Source organism: Oreochromis niloticus, unplaced genomic scaffold (genome assembly GCF_001858045.2).
Source record: "Oreochromis niloticus isolate F11D_XX unplaced genomic scaffold, O_niloticus_UMD_NMBU tig00007378_pilon, whole genome shotgun sequence".
In the NCBI taxonomy this organism is placed as follows: Eukaryota; Metazoa; Chordata; class Actinopteri; order Cichliformes; family Cichlidae; genus Oreochromis; species Oreochromis niloticus.
The window spans coordinates 1,255-14,939 of NW_020328527.1; positions in this window are offsets into that span (position 1 = coordinate 1,255).

Sequence of the window (13,685 nt, forward strand, 5' to 3'; positions counted from 1 at the left end):
ATTTTGATTTTAGTGCAAATTTAGGCCAATTTCCATAGAAACAGACTTTATTTGTGGTGGGTTGGCTCTCTCTAGTGGTATACCGGGAGTAGTACGGCCGAAAATCTGTATGCTTGTTTTTAAACTCAATATCCCATAATCCATAGCACGCCTCTGCCGAGTTAAACAATGGCGGACACCTCTTCGTTTTAAATGTCTTTTATTAGTGTTTCTAGGTCACAAAATAAACTTTTAAGATATTTTCAGGCGAGAATGTAGGTGTGTAAACTTCACATATCTGCTCGTATTGTCAAAACATCCCATAATAACAACAGTGTTCTGACGATGTTGCTGCTAGCCGGCTAACTAGCTAGCGCCGCTAGCTAGCGCCGCTAGCGACCCTTCGAGCACCCGGGCTTGCCTTCAGTGAGACTGCTGACCATCACCCGATCGCTCGGCAAGGGTCTGTGTCTTAGCTGGACTTATTTTTCGTTTATATGGGCCGATGATGCTGGTCGATGTGGAAAAAATAACTGAGTTGTTTGGTGGTGGAGCTACAACAGAGGGCAGCTATCCACCGGTGTGTGACAGAAAGGACATGCCGCGAACGAGACATAAAAGGCGGTGACGCTACCGCCGATCGACCGGTGTTTGCTAACGCGGAGGTCAATCGTGGATCAGGGAAAGCGAAGGCAGGAGCGTGAGGTGAACTGAATTTCAGGTAAGAAGTTATGACCTGCACTGTATTTGGGTCAGATATAAACCGAGTTTAGGTGTAGTTTATTTAGCAGCAGTTCTCTTACGTGTTGCTGATAGCCGGCTAGCTAGCTAGCGCCGCTAGCATAGTTAGCTAGCGCCGCTAGCGACCCTTCGTGAAAAAGCACCCAGGCTTGGCTTATATTGAGGCGGGTGAAACTCGTGTCAGCACCCGGTCGCTCGCCGACAGTATGTGTTTTAGCTGGACTTATTTTTCGTTTATATGGGCCGATGATGCTGGAAACCGAAGGCAGGAGCGTGAGGTGAACTGAATTTCAGGTAAGAAGTTATGAACTGCACTCTATTTGGGTCAGATATAAACCGAGTTTAGGTGTAATTTATTTTCGTTGACCTTTTACAATCGTACTGCCACGGGAGTTTATATACAGCTGTGTGCGCACTAAGTTACTGACGTTGGACTTTATTTTATTCATTAGGGTTAGTTCATAGAGTTGCCGTGCCGTACAAACGGAATCGTCCCACATTCAGAGAAAACATTATGATTTATTCTGTCGTTACGAAGCCTCCCCTGTCATTCTCTTGCGTGTTGAAACGTCAATCATGAAACTGATCAATGATCGGCTGTTCGCTCTTATTTATCGCGCTAAACAACAGCAGCACGTTTAAGCTTGATCAGCTGTTGTTAGAATTCTTTTGATTTTAATTTCTAGTATCAGCTGATGTTTGCTGGAGCATGAAGATGAAATCAGGAGATGTCCTTACTGAATCATCAGAGCTGAACTGGTGATGGAGAAACAGGTTTACACTTTAGGTGACATGAATGAGTTGAAGGGAAGTTATGAGTTGTTTCTGAGAGACAAAGACCAAGCTCCTTTTTTGTGTAGCTGACAGCTGGTAACTGTGCAGGGGCGGATCTAGCAAAGCTTTTAGGGGGAGGGGGGCAGCTAGGGCATTAACAGAGAAAGGTGGACACAAAGATATACTTTTCTTTCTTACTCTCATATAAAATATTTAGCTTTTATTAAATAGTTATCTGAATCTTACAACCAAAGTTTGTATAATAATACACAAGATTGGCTGTAGACCAATGTTCATAATTCAGAACACTGTGTAAAAATAACAAAAAACAAAAAGTGAATGCATGTGTGAAAAGTGGTCTAAAATGTAATGCTTCAAAGCGTGTTCATGCAAACATTGTCGGGTCTGCCGTGGTACAATGGGACTTCTGCTCATGAACCTGTGTGCACAGCGTCTGCAAATCGGCGCTGTACAAAGTAACTTCATCTTTACACAAAACTGTAAGCTGTCATCTGTGAAACGTGAGCGGTGTTTGTTTTTACCATAGTTCATGGTGGAGGTATGAATGGCAAACTACAGTGATTAGCAGCGGCATAGGCACACATAAAATTTCTTCTGAAATTTTCGCTTTCTAGTTTATATAATAAAATGTCACAACAACAGTTGCTTCAAGGCACTTTATATTGTAAGGTAAAGACCACCACGATAATAAGAGAAACTCCAACAATCATATAACCCCCCTAAGACAACAATGCTTTGCATAAACTACATAAATTAAATATACCGTTAGCATTAGAGAATGCTTAAATCTTGCTAAACATTATACACTTAGCATAAGAGAAACAAAAATGCAACCCAAGTTTTTTTAGTTGAGACCGAATCCATTGTGCTCATTAAGGAAACAATCTTTTTTTTTTGTTGCTACATTAGTGTCTAGATTTTCTCATTTTCTGTTCCTATTCTGAATAAACCACCAGGGTGTTCAAAACCTTCTGCATTTTATCATTTTTCACATATAAGAATTCTCCAGTGACTTTACACTTTTAATCATTTCTTCATTTTGAAAACAATTGATCGGTGTTGTCAGGGCTAGCGAAGCAGACTCAGGCGCAGACCACAAGTTCCTTCAAACCAAAAGTGAATTTATTTACAGTGCCCTCCACAGTGAAATATATATATATATATATATATATATATATATATACACACAACGGTGTCTGGGGAAAAGGGGTCGGGGTTCCAGGGTCCGGGAGTGAAAGGGGCAGGAGTCCAGGGAGGGAAGATTTCCACACAGCTCTCGCGAACACAAACAACTCCTCTTCTTCCCACTACCACTCTTGCTCACGCTTAGTCACAATGCACAGGGAGTGGGTCCGGAGGAAATCTGTACACAGACAGAGAAACAGTTAGTCTCCAGGTGCAGGCGTACTCACGAACACAACTTGCAGAGAACGGGACGACTGACACTGATGGCTCAACGATCCAGCGACGAGTAGAGCAGATCCACCATCTTAAGTAGGACTCGTAATCAGCGGCTGGTGTGCTGATTATCCCCAGGTGCGTGGGCCAGGGGCCGGAGCCCATACTGAGCTCCGCCCCGGCAGGAGAAAGACAGAGTGGGAGAGGACAAGAGAGAAAGAGAGAGCAGAGGCGAGAGAGGAGAATAAACAAAACATAGCGCCTGACATGATGTCAGCTAGCGAGGTGCGGGGACCATGACAGTTCCCCCCCCCAACGGGAGCCTCCCGGCGACCCGCTAGGCTTGTCCGGATGCAGGCGGTGGAACTCCCGGAGCATGAGCCTGTCCAGAACGACCGCTCGCGGGACCCAGGAGCGTTCCTCCACGCCATAGCCTTCCCAGTCCACCAGGTACTGACAGCCACGCCCCCGGCGCCGTGAGTCCATGATGCGAGTGACGGAGTAAGCTGGCAACCCATCCACAAGCCGGGCGGGAGGAGGGGGCCTGGAAGGAGGGCACAGAGGACTGGACCGGACAGGTTTGATTTGTGAAACATGGAAGACATCATTGATCTTCATATTGCGAGGGAGTTTTAACTTCACAGAGACAGGGTTGACCAGGGCAGAGATTTCAAAAGGACCGATGAAGTTGGGCGTAAGTTTTTTGGATTCGGTCCTGACAGGAACAAAGCGGGTAGAGAGCCATACCTTCTGGCCAACAGAGAAGTCGGGTGCTGGGGCCCGGTGCCGGTCTGTGATGCGTTTGTTGTTCTCCTTCGTGCGTAGTAGAGCCGCTTGAGTGGCCCGCCAAACTCGTCGGCACCTGCGCAGATGAGCCTGAACGGAGGGTACAGAGTGCTCACCTTCCACAGCAGGAAAAAGAGGGGGCTGATATCCCAAGGAGGCTTCAAATGGAGACCGGCCGGTGGCAGAGGCAGTCAGGCTGTTATGGGCGTACTTGATCCACGGCAACTCCTCACTCCAGATGGTTTGATTGGTGGAGGCGACGCTGCGCAGGGCGGTCTCCAGTTCCTGGTTGGCCCGCTCGGACTGGCCGTTGCTCTGAGGATGATAGCCCGAGGATAGACTGACCTTTGCTCCCAGGGAGTTGCAGAATTCTTTCCAGACCCGAGAAGTGAATTGAGGCCCTCTGTCAGACACAATGTCTTCTGGGATCCCATGCAGGCGGAAGACGTGAGTGGCGAGCAGGCGTGCGGTTTCTAGAGCTGTGGGAAGCTTAGGCAGAGCAATGAAATGAGCCGCTTTAGAGAAACGGTCGATTATGGTGAGAATGACGGTGTTACCTGCTGAAGGAGGTAGCCCGGTGATGAAATCCAGTGCTATGTGAGACCATGGTCTGGAAGGAGTGGATAACGGATGGAGCTGGCCCGCCGGGGGTTGGTTCGATGGTTTGTTTCGGGCACAGACAGCACAGGCGGTGATGTATTCCCGAGTATCTTGGGCAAGTGAAGGCCACCAGAAGTACCGCTGAAGAAACTTGACGGTGCGATGTATACCTGGATGGCATGAGAACTGGGCTGTGTGAGCCCACTGCAGAACCTGGGATCTGACAGAGCGTGGAACATAGAGTTTGTGGGTGGGTCCCCCTCCCGGATCCGGTTCGGCTTCCTGAGCCGCCCGGATGGCCGCCTCGATCTCCCAGGTGATGGCCCCGATAGTACAGGTTGCCGGCAGGATGGGATCCGGGTCCGCCTTTTCTTCAGCAGCGGAGAACTGACGGGAGAGGGCGTCTGGCTTGTCGTTCCGGGAACCGGGCCTGTAGGTGATTGAGAAGTGGAAACGGGTGAAAAACAGGGCCCACCTGGCCTGTCGAGCGTTGAGACGCTTCGCCGTTTGAAGGTAGGCCAGGTTTTTGTGATCGGTCCAGACCACGAAGGGTTGAGTGGTGCCCTCTAGCCAATGCCGCCATTCTTCCAGGGCGAGCTTAATTGCCAGCAGCTCCCGGTCGCCCACATCGTAGTTTCGTTCTGCAGGGGTGAGACAACGGGGGAAAAAAAAGCACAGGGGTGCATTTTACCCTCCTTCTGTTGTGAAAGGACGGCCCCCACCCCTGAGTCGGATGCGTCGACCTCTACCACGAACTGAAGAGTGGTGTCAGGCTGGACCAGGATGGGCGCTGAGGTAAACCGTTTCTTAAGCTCCTGAAAGGCTGATTGGGCGGCGTCACTCCACTGAAAAGCAAGCTTGGGAGAGGTTAACTGGGTTAATGGTAAGGCAATCCTGCTGAAGTCCCGTATGAATCTCCTGTAGAAATTAGCAAAGCCTAGAAAGCGTTGTAACTGGCGACGGTTGGGGGGCTCGGGCCAGTTCACAACAGCCTTGACTTTCACAGGATCGGGTCGGAGATCTCCACGCTCGATTATGTACCCTAGGAAGGCAACAGTGGGCACATGAAACTCACATTTCTCGCTTTTGACGAACAGCCGGTTCTCCAGAAGGCGTTGCAGTACCAGCCGGACCTGGGTCTCGTGTTCAGCCTGGGACGAGGAGAAGATCAGAATGTCATCTAGGTAGACAAACACAAACCGGTTAATAAAGTCTCTTAGAACATCGTTGACCAGAGCCTGGAATACTGCAGGTGCATTAGTGAGACCGAACGGCATGACCAGATACTCGAAATGTCCGAGGTGGGTATTGAACGCTGTCTTCCATTCATCGCCGTCCCGAATCCGAACCAGGTGGTAGGCATTCCTCAAGTCTAGCTTGCTGAATATGGTGGCGCCCTGGAGAAGTTCGAAAGCAGAGGTGAGCAGAGGCAGTGGGTATTTATTTTTGACCATAATGTTGTTGAGCCCCCGGAAGTCAATACAGGGTCGGAGGGTCTTATCCTTCTTTTCCACAAAGAAGAAACCCGCTGCGACGGGTGAGGAAGAGGCACGGATGATGCCAGCGGCGAGGGATTCAGTTATGTATTTCTCCATAGCCTCCCGTTCCGGCAGTGAGAGGCTATAGAGGCGGCTGGTTGGTAAAGGAGCTCCCGGCAGCAGGTCTATGACGCAGTCGTAGGGCCGATGGGGTGGCAGCGACTGGGCTCGGTCCTTCCGAAACACCTCAGCGAGATCGTGGTAAACGGACGGCACATTAGCTAAGTCAGAAGACCGTGGTGGCTCTGGGCTGGTGACCGATGTGCTAGGAGGTGAGGCAGCCTTAAGGCAGGTCATATGACACTCCTCTCCCCAGCCGGTGATGCCTCCTTTCTGCCAATTAATAGTGGGATTGTGTTGCTGGAGCCAGGGGTGCCCGAGAACTAACGGCGTTTGGGTGGAGTGAAAAACAAAGAAGCTAATCTCCTCCGAATGATTGCCAGACAGTGTGAGGGTGAGCGGTTCAGTGATGTGTGTGATGTCGGGGAGGCGCTGCCCTGACAAAGCCGTGACGCGTAAGGCGTGAGGCAGTGGCTCCACAGTTACACGGAGTTTTTTTGCTAGTTCAGAGTCAATGAAATTTTGTTCTGCTCCCGAATCGACGAGCACAGAAAGTGAATGACACTCGGAGTGGACCAGAAGTTTAGCTGGCAGGGCTAAACGTGGAGGAGATTTATCCTGATTTAACCCGCCCACCAGTACTCCTACCATTACTGGTGGGCGCGGCCTTTTGCTCGCAACGGGCAGGAGGCGATCATGTGTCCCTGGTTACCGCAATACAGGCACTCACCGGCCGTGATGCGTCGCTGGCGTTCCGCAGCAGTAAGGTGGGAGCTGCCAATTTGCATGGGTTGTACCTCACCCCACCGTCGGCGCCCTCTGGTGTCCGGGAGGACCGGTAATCGGCCGAGGCCTCCGCCCCTCGTTGCCCCGCGGCCTCCTAGGAACTGGAACTCCAAGTGCTTGTCGGCGAGCCCGTAGCCGCTCATCCACCTTAATGCACAAAGCCATTAGTTCATCAAAAGCAGTGGGAAGGTCCCGCATAATCAATTCATCTTTCAGATCCTCACGAATATTATTTAACAGTGTGGTCCTGAGCGCATCCGGTCCCCAGCTGGTTTCTTCTGCCAAAATCCAAAAGTCGATTGAATAGTCTGCCATACTCCGCTTACCTTGCTTGAAGTTAAGGAGGCGGAGTGCCGCAACCTCGGCTCCAGAGCCTCTGTTAAACACAGTCTTAAATTTAGCCACAAACACCTCAAAAGAAATCCCAGGGTCGGAATTTAATACCACCTGGGCCCATTTCAAAGCACGATCTCTTAGCATCTGCACAAAGAAAGCAATCTTCGCCCCGTCATTGTTATGAAAGCGCCGCTGTTCGCGGAAAATCAATGAGCATTGGGCCAGAAAACCAGAGCACTTTTCCGACTCACCCGTAAAAGGTTCAGGCGAAGGCAGAGGACCGTCAGAGGATGGAGTGGCTGCCGATGGGGGCTAGCCGCGGCCGCTGCGAGTGTTTCCTGCGGGGCAGGGTGAGCTGGCTGGGGATTTCCCGGCTGCACGCCCCCTGGTGTGGTCAAACGGGAAACAGCTTGGGTTAGTGCAGCAATCTCACCTCACAGCTGGTGTAACATTTGTTCGTGTCGGGTCAGCGCCGCTTCTTGGGCAGCCAGTGCCTGTCCGACGGTATTATGGTCTGCTGAGTCCATGTTGTGGCTGGATCGTTCTGTCAGGGCTAGCGAAGCAGACTCAGGCGCAGACCACAAGTTCCTTCAAACCAAAAGTGAATTTATTTACAGTGCCCTCCACAGTGAAATATATATACACAACGGTGTCTGGGGAAAAGGGGTCGGGGTCCCCAGGTCCGGGAGTGAAAGGGGCAGGAGTCCAGGGAGGGAAGATTTCCACACAGCTCTCGCGAACACAAACAACTCCTCTTCTTCCCACTACCACTCTTGCTCACGCTTAGTCACAATGCACAGGGAGCGGGTCCGGAGGAAATCTGTACACAGACAGAGAAACAGTTAGTCTCCAGGTGCAGGCATACTCACGAACACAACTTGCAGAGAACGGGACGACTGACGCTGATGGCTCAACGATCCAGCGACGAGTAGAGCAGATCCACCATCTTAAGTAGGACTCGTAATCAGCGGCTGGTGTGCTGATTATCCCCAGGTGCGTGGGCCAGGGGCGGGAGCCCATACTGAGCTCCGCCCCGGCAGGAGAAAGAGAGAGTGGGAGAGGACGAGAGAGAAAGAGAGAGCAGAGGCGAGAGAGGAGAATAAACAAAACATAGCGCCTGACATGATGTCAGCTGGCGAGGTGCGGGGACCATGACAAGTGTGACCAGGTTGTAGCATTGCTTTCAGTATGAAGAGGCTGGATGGTATGCAGATACCTGCAGTGTTTGGTTCTGTAAGAACAATGAAAAGTAAAGTAGTGAGAATGAACTGCATAGCTTTCAGAAAGGACTGAACTATGAGTTTTAACTATGAGGTATAAACAGACAAAACAGTAAAACATTGGGGCAGTAATGTAGAACAGTATGTCTCTATAGAAGATTATAAACAATATACCGAAGCACTGTCCTATAAATTAATACAGTGTATAAATGTTAACTGAAAGATTTGTTAGGTTATAATTTATTAAATATGTACAAAAATCTGTGTTTCATATGCAAGTTTGGTACCTCTACCCCAGAGGCCTGGAAGACTGAGGGACTGATTTAATTTTAAAAACATCAGTGAAAACATTACGGAGAAGCTTCATGGAATATTACATTCAAATGTACTTTAATCATGAAAAACAAGGACTTTTCAAACTGAAATGAAGGTTAGCTTAATGTTAAGTAATACATCCCATTTTCTCTTTTCACACTGATTAAACCAAGTTGGCACGTTTCCATAAACACTTAACATTTGGGTGTAGCACTGCCTTTAACTTTTATCAGTCATCATAAATCATCATAACATTTAGATTTTGTTCCAAAAAAGGCATTTTGTATAGTAGTTTAAAAATATGAACAGCTCCCTCATTTAATGTGATTAAACAATGAATTACACAATGCGCTTGTTAAGATATTTACCAGTGAAAGAGAGAGAGAGGAATTGGTAAATTCTTAAAGTTACAGATTTAGGGGCCTTCACCCAGGACTTGGTCAACAATTGAACGACTCTATAAAATATCTACATATATATATTGTCAGGAGTTTTCCTGTATTGCAACTCAGGTCGGAATAAAAACACTCAGACAGGTTTAACGTGTACACGGGTGAGACTCAGGGAGACTCGCACCATGCAATAGTTGTCAGCCTTTTTTATTCATAGCATTCTCAGAGACGTACAGGAAGAGATTAAATAGAACTGCAGGCTTCCTGTGTAACTTCCCCATTTAGGAGTCTGCAGAGAGTGTGACTTCCCCATTTAAGCTGAAAGAGCAAACACATTTAGATAATGAAACGTACTTTTAAGCATAACATAATAAAAATCCCAAAATCCTAAAAAATCTCTTAACATATATATATATCTATAAAAGAGTCTTTGGATGCACTAGTGAAGCTCTGAGGTGTGCTGGATTTGTCAATAGAAACAAGTCATCTGACTGGCAGAGACAGGGGTCTTAAAGTGCGGCTCCGCGTGGTTTGGGCAAATAAATTAGAAGTATTTAGCTGAAGTGTATTTTATTTATGTTAGTTCGTTTTAACTCGTAGTTCTAAATTGGAAGATTATTGTGATATTGAAATATAAAAATAAAATTATATTCTATTATTTTTTCATCGCTCAAAATAAGAGTCACACTCGCGGAAGCCGGTATACCCGCCGAAACGCCGTGCATTTCTCGAGACTTTCAACCCCAGGTAGGCCAATTATGGATCTTTGGATCCACATTATGTCAGCAGTCTGTAGATTTTCAGCTCACAGCCCGACACACACCACCAACAACACAACAGCACAGATAGCGCAGACGTAAAGGCAGCGAGGCGTGATTGCAGGTGTCGCTCAGGTGCGTCCGCCTCCCCTGCAGCGGCGCTGCAGACCACGCCCCACTGCACGCATTAGCCAGGTAAAATACATATTTAGGCAGAATTTTGCAAATATCTAGTTTTCATTTTTCAGCAGCATAGTGCTTTTTTCCAATTATTTTTTAAGAGTCAGGTCAAGGCTCCAACAGCCCAAAGGCGATATAAGGGTGGCAGCTCACAACAGTTTTTGTTTGCTATATGGATCATTTTAGTTCAGGTTGGTGTCTTTCCTTTTGTTATATTTCTTTAAGAGTTCAAAATGTGTTGATTACATAAATATAATTTAATTTTCTCTGTAGCACTTCATGGATTTCATAAGCAGCACACCTTAGTTGTTCACACAAAGCATAAAGATAAAAAACAATATATACAGTGTTATCTTCATTTTAGATGTCAAAAAGTATTTGCGGCTCCCAGTGTTTTCTTTTGCGTGGAAACCGGGTCCAAGTGGCTCTTTGGGTGTAAAAGGTTGCTGACCCCTGGGCAGAGAGAATGTCGAGACCTCAGGAGGACATTTCATCCTCAAAATTTAATCTTATTCAGCTCGTTTTAGAACTGAAAAAGCTTCTCGGATGAGAGGTAAAATGTCTTCATGAAAAAAGTCCACTCGCTTTCTTTCCAAGCTCTTTGGAACAGACAGCTTATTGTAAGTATCTTCTAAACAGCTTTGCACTGATAAATGTTTCTGTAGATTAATGTAGAAATACATTAAAGCATCATAGTCAAGGGAACAGAGGAAAGAGGCACATAAACTCTGACTATTTTGCACCATTAAATAGGGAACAAGATCATGGAGTGAGGGCACTCTGACAATAACCTAGCATTACATTTTCAGCTTACATCTGGTTGCAAAGCACAGCTGACTTCATGATGCTAATATATATTCATATAGTGACAATAGCTTTATTTTACAGTATAAAACAATAAAATTATCACTGTTTAAAACAATATTAACATTGTATTGAGCACAATAAAGTATAGGATGAAGAGAAGTCAGTGTAATAACTCCATATGAGGCTGTCAGTAAGCCAATATGCCTACTAGACATATTCATATACATGAATGCATTTAAGGACTTACATGAATAAAGAATCAACCATACAGTGAAACACTGATCTTCTTTAAAAATGTGTAATTTTAAACAGGATAAAATGATTACATTGAAAATGAAAAATAACAGCTGCTGGTTGTGAAGCAGAGGCTCCTCTGGTGGGTTTTTTGGAGGTGAGGAGGACCTCAGGAAGAAGCTGATCCTTCTAAACAGCCACTTGAGCTTCTGGTTGATTTTGTTATGTTTTGTTGTTCTGATTGTGCAAATTAAGAGAAATGACTTTAGGTTTGACAAGGAGTTACATTCAAGTTTCTTTTGAACTTGAATGTAATTCAAAATATATACTGACAATTCACAAAACAGTTATATTATTGAAAGTGTTAATACTTTAAATGCTTAAAGAGATTTCTGTGATAGTAGTATTTACTGTTTACTGTAAATACTACTATCTATCACTCATTTGCTTTCACTTTACTGTTGTAAATACTACTATCTGTTTAAGAATGCCTCATTACAGAAATGATACCTCCTAGATTTTTGGTCCTTTTTAATAAATCTGTTTTATTTGGCCATCACATCTCACATTGTTCCAGGTCTTGAAGAAGTTTGCTCTGGGATCCACTGCTGCACAGCCCTCATTGCTGATATTATTCGACTCCTTTCACTCATTTGCTTTGAGTTAGTCCACATTATTCTCCTTTTATTACTATTTTCATTTCTTATTCTGGAGGAGAATGCAATGTTAGTAAACGACCATTTCCTACAAATACACCTCACCGTTGACTTATAAAAGTTTCACATGTGTTACCCTTCAGTGACAAATGTTCCATCCCACCATTTCCAAGTCCCTTAATAATCTCTGCAACTCTTATAGACTCTATAGGCCAACAATGCCACGGTGATAATGAAGAATCAAGAAGAGCTAGGTAGAATAAATCCACATCTAACTTCTAACAGTAACATCTAACAGTATGAATTCACTTCCAGGGAAAAACTAAATGAAGATTAATGGACTTCTTGCCCATGGCCGTCCCTTTTATTTGTAAAAAGAAGTTTGCCCCTGCATATGCCAACATACTCATGGCTGAATGGGAAACTGTGGCTCATTCAAAATGTGTCAAAAATCCATTACACTATTACAGGTTTCTTGATGATATCTGGGGGGTGTGGCAACATTCTCAACATGTTTCTGAGTACTCTGAATAACCATAATGTTTCAATCAAACTCAAATCTACAATTAACAAAACCACAATTGACCTTTTGGAAACAACCACCTTCAAAGGCCGAAATTTCTCACAAACCCATAAATTGGACATTAAAGTATTCTTTAAATCCACGGACACACATGCTCTGTTGTTTAAAACGAGCTTTCATCCAAAGCGCACGTTTGCTGGTCTAATTAAGTCCCAATTATTACGATTCCATAGAATCTGCACCCAGCAAACTGACTTCAGAGCAGCCACTGAAATTCTATTTTCAGCTCTTGCCACTAGAGGGTACTGTCACTCTTTTCTAAGAAAATGCCTTAAATCATCCTACAGACTAAACCCATTGATTTATCTGCTATTCTGCCGGTGGTGGTCACATATGCCCCATCAACATGCAAATTGGTCAGAGTGATTAAGAACCATTTTTAAAATCTTGTCCAGGAAACCCAAATGCTGGAGGGATTGTAAGGTAATTGCTGCCTTTAGAAAGTTTCACCTCTCTCTGAGCCCGAACTGAGAGACTTCTTCAGTTTGGAGACTGAAGAAGTCACTTGGATGAGTGACGAAACGTTTCTCCCACAAAACGCTACGTCCAGATGAACAGATTCAACTTTTGGAGATTTACTTTCCTGGATGATTGAGAATGCATCAAGAAGATCATGAAAACACACATTTGTTCTGTAGCTGAAAATCAATCACAGGACTGCAGATTTATTGTGTATGATCAAATGTATGCAGATGCAAGTGCTTTACTTGTTTTTAGAACAAAGCAGACTGTGGATTTTCAAGGGCTTTATGTGGGTTTTTCTGCTTATAAAGCCTCCCAACCGATTTTGGATTAGTGCTTACTACTTTCCACAGAACATTGCAACTTTTTAAATTAATTCCCAAGCTTTCAAAGCTTGGTAAAGTCTTTTGTGATTCTGTACTGATGGTCCTTCAGGTGGGGACCATTTAAAAATCTTTCCTTGCCGTTCCATCCTCTCCAGGACTTTTGTCATTTTTCTCTATAAATGTTCAACAGTTAAGACTCAAATTTTATTCCTTGAAGTGTTTAAGGACCTTGGCAGCAACTGCAGAGACTGAATTGTGTTTTATTCAGTTTTTTCCTCTGTGTTTTTGAAAAGCTGCTCTTACAATCACCAAATGAAGCAAAGACAAAGATATTTTTCTCTCTTTACAAGAAGTGACTCAACCACTGACTAAGACTGATTAAGACGACTTTAAATGTTTCTTTTTTTCTGAAACCTAATTTGAAGTATTCTTGATGAACGCATACGCACAGAAAACTACACCCAAAAACTTTTCAACAATGTGTGTGTGTGTGCGTACGTATTTCAAGCTAATTTGTTGGTAACCTTCTCACCAACCGCCTCCACTCAAAGTCATTTTCGTAAGACTACTTGTCTTAGAGCTTTTTATTATTTAGTTATTTGAAGAAGTTTTCACAGTACAAACCATGATTCAGCAACTTTTAGAATCACCTCTAGCAGCAATAAGTTGAAGTAAACATTTTCTGTACTTTTTTTAAATTTTTTTTATTTGAGGTTCATTTTAAAATTACACT